At 35.2% G+C, this 12,845-nt stretch overlaps 1 long non-coding RNA gene across 2 annotated transcripts in view; it reads left to right on the top strand.

Moving 5' to 3' along the window:
- The window catches only part of LOC136035592 (uncharacterized), a 30,880-nt gene that overhangs the window by 9,976 nt on the left and 8,059 nt on the right, over positions 1-12,845 (top strand). Inside the window, exon 1 of one of the 2 annotated variants that reach the window (XR_010619476.1) lies at positions 10,232-10,308. The exons of the other annotated variant lie outside the window; for it this stretch is intronic. This is a non-coding gene — a long non-coding RNA (uncharacterized LOC136035592). Of the gene's footprint in view, positions 1-10,231; positions 10,309-12,845 lie in introns of those variants that run through there. 2 annotated transcript variants of the gene reach the window in all.

Below are 12,845 nucleotides of genomic sequence, written 5' to 3'. Positions count from 1 at the left end.
TTTTTTTAACTGAAAGTAAGGAGCGACATTAAAACTTAAAACGAACAGAAATTACTCCGTATATGAAATGGGTTGTCCCCTCCGCAATCCCTCGCTCTTTACGCTAAAGTTTGTCTCTGCCACAATTCTGTTTTTTAAAACAATTAAAAGCTTTAGCGTAAAGAGCGAGGGATTGCGGAGGGGACAACCCATTTCATATACGGAGTAATTTCTGTTCATTTTAAGTTTTAATGTCGCTCCTTACTTTCAGTTAAAAAAAACTAGTTTTTTTTATGTAATGTAGCTATGAAACCGGTTTTCATAGATCGTACGTTCAGCAAACTTCTTGAATATGTTCCGTATAATTAGCAAGTACATAGTCAAGTTTAAACAGAAATTTTAACCAATAAAAGGAGGGCTAACGCCACCTAAGCCTTCTAAAGACCATAGCGTCATTTGCGCTATACTGAAATCAAGTTTCGTTTCAAGCAGTGTGTTTTATTTACCACAGCATCAACAAAAACGAAAGAAAATTACCATAACAACCAGGCTTTCTGAAAACAAGTGATCAATGTTGATTGATAGTTTAATAGATGATGGTATTCATTCCCGGAAGTCTCAGCAAATTCTGATCTATTAACCTTATAAAAGGGAAAACATTTAAAATGCATTTTGTTTTCAGTAAAACGTAATTGACGCTCTGGAGCTTAGAAAGCTTAGGGGTCGTACCCCCTTCATAGACAACCTTGAGCATAGATGAATATTAATTGACCATTTTAATCTAAGAACCTTGTTGTCCTATATTTCGTATTAACTGCTTGATTGATGAGATAAATGTATTCTAAGCCCGTTTACTAAAAACAGTTTTGATTTATTGTTGAAAAGTAAAATCGGACGTCAAGAATCAATACAACCATACTTATTTCACATTGAGGGATATTTCCTAAAATTCTGAGCAGATCAATGTATAAAAAAATCTCTGACATAAAAAATTTGGCCCTTTTTTAGGTCTTCTTTATCCCCTCCACGAGCCAAAATATAAATTTATTTAATCTCCCCGTCTCATATTCTCTCAAAGATTCAGATGGGCTCTTTAACCCATTGATATGTACCCTTAGCCATACTTCATGTATTGTTGATACGTCCTTTTGACAAACTGGATAAACATAGTGTCTTGTGATTTAACTGAACATCGCTTTCAGCGTTCCTCGAAATTTCACATTTCCTATGGTCCTTCAGTATTTTCCCTGAAGCTGATGTTATATTGCCACAACTGATCGTGATTTCAAAAATTGTAGAAGGCGAACCCATCACAACCCATTAATTGTTTGCTTTCGGCTCGTGCTTAGGACGATATATTTTGAATTGGGTCTACAGCTACTATTCTGAAGGCTATGTTGATTTGATTGCTGTTTTAGCTGTAATTTCTGTAACCAATCTGCATTGCGGTTTATTCTACCTGTATATTACACTAATACTAAGGGAAAGAGACAACTACTGCCGGCTTAATCAGTATCTTGGACAAAATTCGAATTCAAAATTATCTTTACATCAATTGAAGTTGGTTTTGATGACTCTTTTTCTTTTGTAAATTTTTTATAAATTTTATATTTTTTTATATTTTTATATTATATTTTTTTTTTGTAAATTTTTGTAAATTTTGACAAATTGACTGTAGATCTAAGATTCTACAGTAACAGCTTTACAGCATATTTAATTTTCTTTATTTTGAGGGGGGAGTGGTTTAGTTTTTCCTTCTATTTTTTCTTGCTTGTTGTTGTTCTCTATTCTCTAAAATCTCCTATGTTTTTGAGGCAAGCATACAGATCCCAAAATCTAATCACTTATTGAAACATCGTTCCTGTTTTCCTATTAGTTTTTGGTCATGTTTTCATGTCTGTCTTCGTTGATGCATTCCTTTGCTCCTTCGTTTTGTATCTTTTCCTCTTTTTGTTCCTGTGTTGTTTCATGTGCTCATTCCTGTGCTCCTTCTTTCTTGTGTTACTTGGTTCTCGTGCTCCATTTTTTTCTGTTTTTTTTCCTGTGGTGTGATCTGATTCTTTTCTCTTTTGATATTACATCGTATTAATTCTTAGCCGTTTGATCATGAAAATTTAACAGTTCAATTAATAGTTCAATAACAAGTTTAATGAATAGCTCAATTACACTAGTTCAATTTCAATAGTTCAGTTACAAGTTCAATAATTCGATTAATAGTTCAGTTACTTTGCTGACCTAACTGTAATTCACAAATTTTCGAGGATTGTTAGGCCAGCAGGAAAAGACAAGTTCGGCAGTGACCTTTGCTGAACCTGGTTCCTGGTCATACTTGTAGGATGTGTCTGAACTCCTTGTCAGGTCATTCTGCACTTCTTCATATTCCTGAAAGTGAATTAGATTCAGAGGTTTCTGAATGGAGCCCCACCAGGGTGCGAGTCGTATGCAGTTTTACATTTGAATAAGAGAGGAGACTGTTCCTATCGTTTTCTGTTTTTTTACAGACTGCGCAAAATGCACTTTATTTAATTCTTTATGTTATTTCTTTTGTTTTAGTATTTATTTTTATTTAGTTTTTTATTTTAATTCTTGACAATCAGAAGACCCACTGAACGGTTGAAATAATTTAGTTTTGTTGCAAAAATGGTTTAGATTTAATAGCTCTACCCCCTAATTGCATCGCAAATTGTAGGCTTTTGGTGGCTTGATCTTCAACCATTTAACTGATATTATGACGAGGAATGTAACAACTGGATGCTGTAGAACACTAACAGATACTGAAGAATTCATATGCATCGAATAAAAATGCTGGATGAAAAATCAAGCTATAAAACGGAATCTGTCCCTTCAACAACAGGATTTTTGGTGACCATATATTTCTTAAATGCTGCTTCACTGACAATCCACACCACAGCTTAGATACCAATATACAGTTATGAAATTCGATTTATTTTTGGGATACAGTGCGCGGTAGTGTTGCTGAAGCTGGAGACAGGAAACTGGTATTGGTATCTAAGCTGTGTATGCAACAAAACAAAATTGCGTTCCCGCCTGTGGTGTTGTAGTTTGATCTACGCGTCGGAGCGCGGGCTTGGAGGAGGCGCCAAGTCCAGAGCTCTGTACCAAAAGCTTCTCATGGGCAAGACAACTGTATTTTCATAACTGTATTGGCATCTAAGCTATGATCCACATTCTGATTGATTTTCAGGGAAACCAATCAGACTAACGCTGGCGGGGAAAACAAAGCTGATGCTGACAGATCACTTATGTCACTATGCTTATGTGCTCTTAAATTAGGTCACTTATGCTCTGGAATGGTAATGTAAAACCACTAATAGTATGGTTCTGTTATTCATACATTTGATTAAGAGGTTTTTCAAGGGGTAACGCATTCTCAACCTGGTTTACACTAGAACGAGGACTGGGCGTATGCCTTTAATAAAAGGTGATGTATTCAAAGAGGTGCAATGTTATGTATCTATCTTTTCTTTTAGTTCATTACAGATGAAGCCCCTTGTTCTACCTTGAAGAACTTGAATTTGAATTTATGCAGCCTTCCTTACTGCTATTTCAAATAAAGTAGCCTCTCCATTTGGCATCAAATTCTGTTTAAAAGACATCAAAGTTTGGCATCAAAGTTTGTTTAAAAGAAGGAATTTCAAAAAATATAGTTACATCCTAATGAAGTATCTAAAACGCAAAACAACTACTTTGCTATATTCATTAATTTAACGACTCATAAAAATTGTTGATTTTTTATTATCATTAATATGAGTCAAACGCACCCAAAGAGATCTTTAAAGGGGGTGCTCTAGGAATTTTTGGGGTGTTGGGTGGGGGAAGATGAAGACAAAGGTTTGAATTTTTCACTAGAAAAGCGTGGTATTTTCCCCGTATGTTATACAAATTATATATAATTTTGAACATCTTTGTCACCTAGGAGGTGGGGGTGCGGGAATTGAGTCAAACCCCTTAGGTAGCTGTTTGTTTACATGAAGCAAGAGTGGAGGTATGGCCCTTAAATCAGAAGAAGTGTTGATAGTACAGCAGTTATGACTAGAGGCGTGCTCGTAATTAAAAGTTAATGCAAATATGTGACAGATAGTGAAGAGTCCTTAAATTCGCCGTATTCGCCATAGTTATAGCTAAAGCCAGAACTCAAATTCAGCTTATTTTAATTTTCTTATTGCTCACCCAGTTCTTAAAAAAATGAAATGATAAAAAAATGAGTAGGGAACTGGTTATTTAAAATAGAGCATTCTATAGTGGAATTCTTCCATCCGGGCTTAGCAGAACTAGCTAATCATGGCTTTTTTTAAATTAAATAAAAAACAATTTTGTTCAACTAAAAGTAAGGAGCAACATCAAAACTTAAAACAAAGAGAAATTATTACGTGTATGAAAGGTTATCCCCTTCCACAAGACCTTGCTCTTCACGCTAAAGTCTTAAAAAAAATAAAATAAATATATTCGCAAATTTGATGGCAGGCCGTTAAGCCTCTACAAAACAAAAATCTTAATTTGCATTTCTTCTAAATTTGCATAAGGAGAAAGTGTCACTTGAATTCTGTCTTGACTTTTAGTCCTAATTCTTTAAGAACGATTTCGGAAACACAATGGCCGTTTAATTGGAACAATAAGCTTCCAATTGAATAATAACTGTCAATTGAAAAACTTGTTTTTTAATTTAATTTCTGATCGTTTTTGAATAATACCGGGAAATCCGGCTCTCTCTCCATGAAAAATTACGATGCTTGTGAATTATACGCTACTCACTCAAGTTTACTATGTGTAAAACTCGAGAACAAACCGGGTTTTTCGTTATTTTAGAAACAAATTTGGGCTATATATTTGCACATTAGGGAAGAGGGTGTAAAGCATAGTGGGTCTACATGCAAGACGTGTTAGGTACATGAAGTAAGAATTGCATATTATGAAGTAAGAATCGTTTTCTGACTTCAAACTGTCCAAATACTTTACCCTCCCCCATTACGTGCAAATATATAGCCCAAATTATATTTTTCCATCCATTCTGTCACTTGTCTTCGTCTTGTCTCGCGCTAAGCTGGAAGAAACTAACGAAGAAAACGGTTGGTTCTTGACTATTAAACAGCGTAAACTTGAGTGAGTGACGCATAATATTCAAGTACCAAAATTCCTTCCATCTACAAAAATGAAAAAAAAATCTAAAATAAAATTCCCAAATTTGGAAAGCCTTGTTTTCCAGGGTTGGTATTTTCCATGGGTGGTATCTTCTGGGGGAGGGGGGCATATTCCTTTAATAATCTCATGCTTCCCATTAATAGTCGGGGAGTATTAATTTCGGGGAGTGCTAAGTGCTATGTGTCTTATTTTCCCAGGGGAGGGGGTATTTTCTGCAGGGGTATTTTCCATGGGGGGGGGTATCTTCTGGGGGATGTATTCCTTTAATGATCTAATGCTTCCCACAGCCCTGGGGGTGAGGATTGTAAATTATGCAATTTGCCAACTTTTACATGCAGGATTTATCATTACGAAAAAGGAGGAATTTTAGATTCTAGGTGTGTTCGAAAAGGCTAAGAGCATTAATTTCGGGGAGTGCTGTGGGGCATATTAAAGTAAATCTAAAGATTCTATGTGTATCCTTTGTTTGCAATATCACGGGAATAGCTGAGGTCATTAAATTTAAACTTTCAGAGCATGTTGAGGAAGGTATTAAAAAGTAGTCAGAGGGCAATCAGTCCCACATTTGTCACATATAAAAGTCACACATTTACAGAAGTAGTTCTGATGTGTTTCCGATTATTCTGTTTTTCCCGAATGGTGATCGTATCGAGCAAATCGTATCGGGCTATTAATATTGAAGGAAAGCTCAATGAACAAAAATGAAAATATTTGATTATAACATCTAGTACCTTTAAGGAATAAAACAGATCATGTCGCATTACTTTTTTGTATTTAATGCCATTAAACATAGATAAAGATCCAAATATTGCCTATTTGCCAGAATATACAAAAACCGAGATAGTCAGTCGATTTTTCATTATTGAAGACCATTAACTGGAGCCTTTACAGTCTTCTATTTATCTGAAACCAAAGGGATTGGGAAATTATTTTAGCAAAAAGTAGCATTAAGGACATAAAAGGACATAACAATAAAGACATTAAGGACGAAAATTATTTTATCTAACATGGAAATAGTTAAATGTTGGTTTTTTAATGTTTTAAGTAGTATATTTTTCTAAATGCAATAATTACTAATGTACCCATTACCTTGCTGTCCCGATCAAACTTTACCATCACCCCTCCCGAAAGAAGAAAAAAAAATCTGTCACTGGAATTCAGCTAATTAATAAAATTGAACGCTATACTACTTGTGACAGTGTAGTGGATGAGGCCAGTTTCGCAATTAACGGTTTCCCGGTTCAAACCTGCGTGTCGCAAGAAATTCCTTTATTGATTCGTAATTTCTAACTTTTTTGAATGTTGGAATCTCAATTCGAACTACAATTTTCTAAAATTATAACTTTGATGCATAAAGTAGTTTTAGAGGAAATCTGTTTCTGCTTTGTTTCTCTTGACTTGTCAATCTCAAATCCAAAAAACTTATTTTGTAGGTTTTATCTTAGTAAGTTTAGCAACAAATGCTCGTTATAGATTTTTTTTTGTCCAAATTTTCTAGTTCAAGGTAATTTTGTGCTTAAAAATTCTAAAAATGTTCTTAGATGATGAATCAATAAATATTTTGCTTATTTTCGTTCCAGGGTATATTCTTGGTAAATTCTGTGAATTTCGTCATAGCTAACGATACATAAGAGCTTGCTCAAAATACAGCTGATGAAAAATATTTTCTTAGGCGGGCGGAGGGGGTTGGCTCCCCGTCCCCAGCCCACATTTTCTTGAATCCCCCTCTCATTACCTTTATAGCTGCCCTTCCTTCAAAGATATCTGGTTCAAACTTTTGGAATTGCCGTCTTGTTCAGACTAGTCAATAAAGTCAAATAACTGTACCCCTTTTGATGACTTTTCCCTCACGGCCCCTGGGACAAGCGTTTTAAGTTATATAAGTTGCCCATTGCTTATATACAAGTTCAGTTTTTCAGGGAAAGTGTCATGATTGATCGTGAGTCTCCAAAAAGGCCAAGAATATTAGGGTAAAACTTTAAGAAAATGTTGAGGGGAGTGTCAAACAAAATCAAAGTAAACCATGTGTAGGAGGGTTTTCAAAAGGATACAACAACAATTTTGAAGGAGCGGCTAAGGATATTAAATTTAAACTTTTTCAAGGCATGCTGAAAAAGAAAGGAAGGGCAGCCACCATCCCCTTCTGTTCTTTTTATATTCTCTCCTTAACATTGATCTCAAAAATCTATTTTATTTGGAATACTCACGACATCGAATAGCTAAGCCTATGGTGTGGCCCTGCCCCCACGACCCTTGGGTGAAAAAGTGTTATGCAATTTATCCATTTTTTACATGCATGCTTTATTATTAGGGAAGGGGGGAAAGTTTGATCCTGTATGTGTCAAAAACGACTAATAGAGGAGTAAAAATATGGTTTGACCGAGGGGAAATTGCAGCTGAATTTTTTTTTACACCAAAATATTGAGAAAAATAAACTGAATATACACAAAAAAGTCCACCAAAATCGCTCTTGCATAAGTGTCTCAAATTTGCCCTTGAAGGGGGAAAACGATCGGATTAACCTTTCATTTTCTTAACAGAAAAAAGCTTGGCAAACAGGGAAAGTCGGGAGCATATAGTTTTCATTTTTAGTTTTGCACTTTACTACTAGTTGATTGTGTCAGCTTTGGCATATGTGACCACTTCCACCATGTTGGCCTTTATAATTTATTAAATGTAAAAACAAGTTTTTTTTTAACTGAAAGCAAGGAGCAACATCAAAACTGAAACCTAACGTAAATTATTACGTTTATGAGGGGGTTCGCCCCTTCGTCAGTTCCACACTCCTTACGCTAAAGTTCAAATTTGTTCCAGTTCTTTAAGAAGGACCCCTGAATCACAAAGGCCGTTTAATTAGAATAAATAGTTCTTCTGAAAGTACTAAAAAAAACTTTAGCGTAAAGGGTGAGGTATTAACAAGACGGCGAACCCCCTCATATACGTAATAATTTCTGTTTGTTTTAAGTTTTAATGTTGCTCCTTACTTTCGGTTGAAAAAAATTGTTTTTTTACTTAATTTCTTATCGCTTTTTAAAAATGCTGGGGAATCTGGCACCCCCTTCATGGAAAATTCCCTTCCTTCATGAAAAATTCCTCCATAGAAAGATCTTCCCACGTAACCTACTCCCCCGACCCCCAAGCAGAAAAAATCCCCCCTGAAAATGTCTGTATACTTCCCAATAATCAATACTATGTGTAAACAATCGGCAAAATTCATAACTTGCAGCCCTTCCCCCGGGGACCATGGAAGATTAAGTCATCCTCAAAGAGATAGTTATTAGATTTTTCCGCTATGTTAAACAAAATTGCTATCTCAAAATTTTGATCCAGTGACTTTGGGAAAAAATAAGCGTGGGTGGGGCTCTAGCTGTCCTCCAATTTCTTGTCACTTCAAAGGGCACTAGAACTTCCAATTTTTGTTCCAATGAGCCCTCTCACGATATTCTAGGACAAAAAAATAAGCGCGTATCCATGATCTTTCTTCTGCCTAAAAAAAATTCCTCATTTTTGTAGATAGGAGCTTGAAACCTCTACAGTAGGGTTCTCTGATACGCTGAATCTGATGATGTCATTGTCATTAAGATCCTATGACTTTTTAGAGGGTCTTACTTCTTTTTTTTGAAAATAAGGCAAATTTTCTCAGGCTCGTAACTTTTAATGAGTAAGACTAAACCTGATGAAACCTATATATTTAAAATCAGAATAAAAATACAATTCCTTTAATGTATCTATTGGTATCAAAATTCCGTTTTTAGAGTTTCGGTTACTATTGAGCCGGGTCGCTCCTTATTTATAGTTCGCAAGTAGCAACATTAAAACTTAAAATGAACAGAAATTATTCCGTACTCGATGGGGGTTACCCATGCCTCAACCTAGCTCTTTACGCTAAAGTCTCAACATTATTTAAGATGCTTCTTATTCAAACTCAACGGTTTAATTTTAACTTTAAAATTTTGTGTGTGAGCAGTCTTTCTTAATGTTTTGTGACAAAAAGTCAAACCTTAGCGCAAAGGAGAGAAGTGCTAGGTTCCCTCATATACGGAATAGTTTTGTTTGTTTTAATCTTCATTGTTGCTCTTTAGTTTCAGTAGAAGAAATTTTTTTATAATATAAGTTCTGACCGTTTTTCAAATCATGCCAAGAATTCCTCTTCCCTCCCAACCCCGTGGAGATCACCCGGAGAAAATCTCCACCCTCCAAAATAAATAATCGTATATTTTCCAATAACAAATACCATATTATGTAACCAATATACAAATCGGGTAGCTTGCAGCCCATCCCCAGGCACTCTGGGGTTTTTGTGATCCTCAAAGTCAGAGTTATTGGACCTTTCAACTGTGCTGAATCAAGTGACTATTCCAAAATTGTGATCGGATGTCTTGGGAAAAAAGAGCGTGGGAAGGTGATAGTTGCCCTCAAATCTTTTGGCTACTTTAAAAGGGCATTATAACTTTTTGTTTTCGTTCAAATGAGCCCTCTCCCGATCTTCTAGGACCATTGATTCGACACGATCACCCATGGAAAAGAAACTAAAACAAAATGCAAATAAACACATATCAGTGATCTCTACAGTAGGGTTCTCTAATATTCTGAGTCTGATGGTGTGATTTTCATTTAGATCACTTGACTTTTTAGGAGTGTCTCTCCCCTTTTTCAAAGATCGGGCAAATTTTCTCAGGCTCGTAGATTTTGATCGGTATCAGTGAACTTAAATGACTTTCATATTTGGAATCAGCATAAAAAGTCAATTCTCTTAAAGCGTCAATTGTTATCAGAATCTCTTTTTTTAGAGTAATGATTACTTTTGGGCCGAGTTCTTATATCATAATTTTATGAACGGTAATCAAATCAATACTATTAGTTAAAGTGAGTTTTAACTAATAGTAGGCCCATAACTATTTGAGCGTGTGATTTTCCTTTGTGGTTTTATAACATGGTGTCATTAACTAATGGAATTGTAGCAATAAGCGAAAAGGAAGTTTTGAAACGATTAGGAAAAGCAAAGGCCAGTGAACGATAGTGAGAACCTAGAAAAACTTACTCATAATTTTCTATGCCATATAATTATTAAAGATGTGAAATTTTTAGCAAGCTGATAGGAGCAACAAACAAGGCTAAGTAGTTAATCTACTCTAAACCGAAAAGAGAAACATTGTAGGATCAATGTAGGTACGGCAACAGCTTCGCTATTTCTGTTTATGTTCACCCAGGAACTGATACGCATATTTTTATTTTTATTTTTAATTTTTATTTTTTATTTTTTTTAAGGCCTCAGTAGGGTTAAGAGTTACGGTCTCATTGAAGTACTGATCTATATTAATTACTAAAGTAGGAAAACAGTCTTCCTTTCCCCTGTTTTTTTTTTGTTTGTTTATATAGTTATTTTTCTCCTTTTTAGGGTGCATGTTTATTTCTGTGTTTGTGCTGTTGCATTGGTGATTTCTTCTTTCATTATATTTTTCTTTTTTTTTTTTTTCTTTTTTTATTCATTTTTTTTGTCCTGAGATCCTGCTGCAAAAATGCAAAATTTTATCTTTAATCTATCGATCGCATTTTCAAAAAGTAAGCGGCAAAAGTGGAAACACATTATTTAGAAAAGGTAAAAAAACTGTCAATACATAGTTTGTAATTTCATATTTGATTTATAAAGCTATTTAATTGCTTTGGCCTAGTTTAATGGGGCTAAGATACTACTACTAACAACTCACTCCAGCACCAAGCTGCATGAGGCCAACACAGCTCCATATGCTCCTCCTCCACCCCAATCTATTCAAAAATACCTCTTTACACCCTCCCAGGAAGTTTCTGTTTCACCTATTCCTGTTCCTGTCTCCTGTTCTCAGGAAGTTCATCTATCCTTATGACATCCTCTCATCCCACTCGGGGACAACCTGCTTTTCGTTTGGCCATACACAGTGGGCCGACAAGGACAATCTTTGTCTGGATACTTTTGTTGATACTTCGTTGATCTTTGTCTGATATAACTGCTTTAACTTGTCCAATTTTTGGAGCAATCATCTTCCCTATCTATTAATTAAATTAAAAAAAAAAGTTTTTTTTAACTGCAAATGAGTAACGACAATTAAAACTCGCTCTTTACGCTAAAATTTGACTCTTTGTCACAACTCCACTTTTTCAAACAATAAAAAACTTTAGCGTTAAGAGCGAGGCGTTGAGGAGGGGACAGCCCCCTTGTCATATACGGAATAATTTCTGTTCGTTTTAAGTTTTGATGTCGCTCCTTACTTGCAGTTAAAAAAAAAAATTTAATTTAATTTCTGAACGTTTTTTAATTAATATATATTTTGATTTTGGCTTATCGCACATGAATATTAAAAACGAAGTTTGCAAATCAATATTTTTTTTTTGGCTAAACGGTTTTCTCATAGTTTTGATCGGATGATTTTGAAAAAAGGGGCGGGGGGAGGCCTAGTTGCCCTCCAATTTTCGATTACTTAAAAATACAACTAGAACTTTTTGTTTTTTACGAACGTTTTTATTAGTAATAAATATACGTCACTTACGGATTAATTAACGTAACGAACTTCTATATTTGTGTACTTTTATTAGGTTCGCCCCCTCGTCAATACCTTGCTCTTTACACTAAAGCTTGAATTTCGTCCCAATTCTTTAAGAATGAAACCTGAATCACAAAGGCCGTAGAACAAATAGTTTAAATTCTAAAAATACTTTAGCGTAAAGAGCAAGGTGTTTTGGAGGAGACAAACCCCCTTATATACATATTATTTTCTATTTGTTTTAAGTTTTAATGCTGCTCCTTACTTCCAATTGAAAAAAACTTTTTTTAATTTATTTTCTCATTGTTTTTTTTAATAATGCTAGAAAATCCTGCGCCCCCTTTATGGAAATTTTCTTCCCTCATGATAAATTCCTCCATGGAAAGATCCTCCCACGTAACCCCCTCTCCCGACCCACCCTAACGCGAAAAAGTCCCCCTGAGAATGGCTGTGCACTTCGCAATAATCATTATTATATGTAAACAACGGTCAAAGTTTTTAACTTGCAGCCCCTCTCCCGGGGACTGTGGGGGATTAAGTCGTCTCCAAAGACATAGTTATTAGGTTTTTTGACTATGCTGAACAGAATGGCTTTCTTAAAATTTTGATCCGGTAACATTGGGGGAAATTGAGCGTGGAAGGGGGCCTAGGTCCTCTCCGTTTTTTTCGGGCACTTAATAAGGGCACTAGAATTTTTATAATTTCCGTTAGAATGAGCCCTATCAAGACATTCTAGGACCACTGGGTCGATACGATCATCCCTGAAAAAAAAAAAAAAATAAACACGCATCCATGATTTATCTTCTGGCAAAAAATACGAAATTCCACATTTTTGTAAATAGGAGCTTGAAACTTCTACAGCAGGGTTGTCGGATACTCTGAGTCTGATGGTGTTATTTGCGTTAAGATTCTATGACTTTTAGGGGGTTTTCCCCTTATTTTTTAAAATAAGGCAATTTTTTTCAGGCTTGTAACTTTTGATGGGTAAGACTAAACTCGATGAAGTTACATATTTAAAATCAGCATAAAAATATGATTCTCTTTATGTAACTATTGGTATCAAAATTCCATTTTTTAAGTTTCGGTTACTATTGAGCCGGGTCGCTCCTTATTACAGTTCGTTACCACGAACTGTTTGATGAGGATTTCATGGCAATACTACATTTTGTTTGTTATTCTCCCCGAATA

This window comes from Artemia franciscana, chromosome 14 (genome assembly GCF_032884065.1).
Source record: "Artemia franciscana chromosome 14, ASM3288406v1, whole genome shotgun sequence".
Lineage (NCBI taxonomy): Eukaryota > Metazoa > Arthropoda > Branchiopoda > Anostraca > Artemiidae > Artemia > Artemia franciscana.
This window is presented reverse-complemented; position numbering and strand designations above follow the sequence as displayed.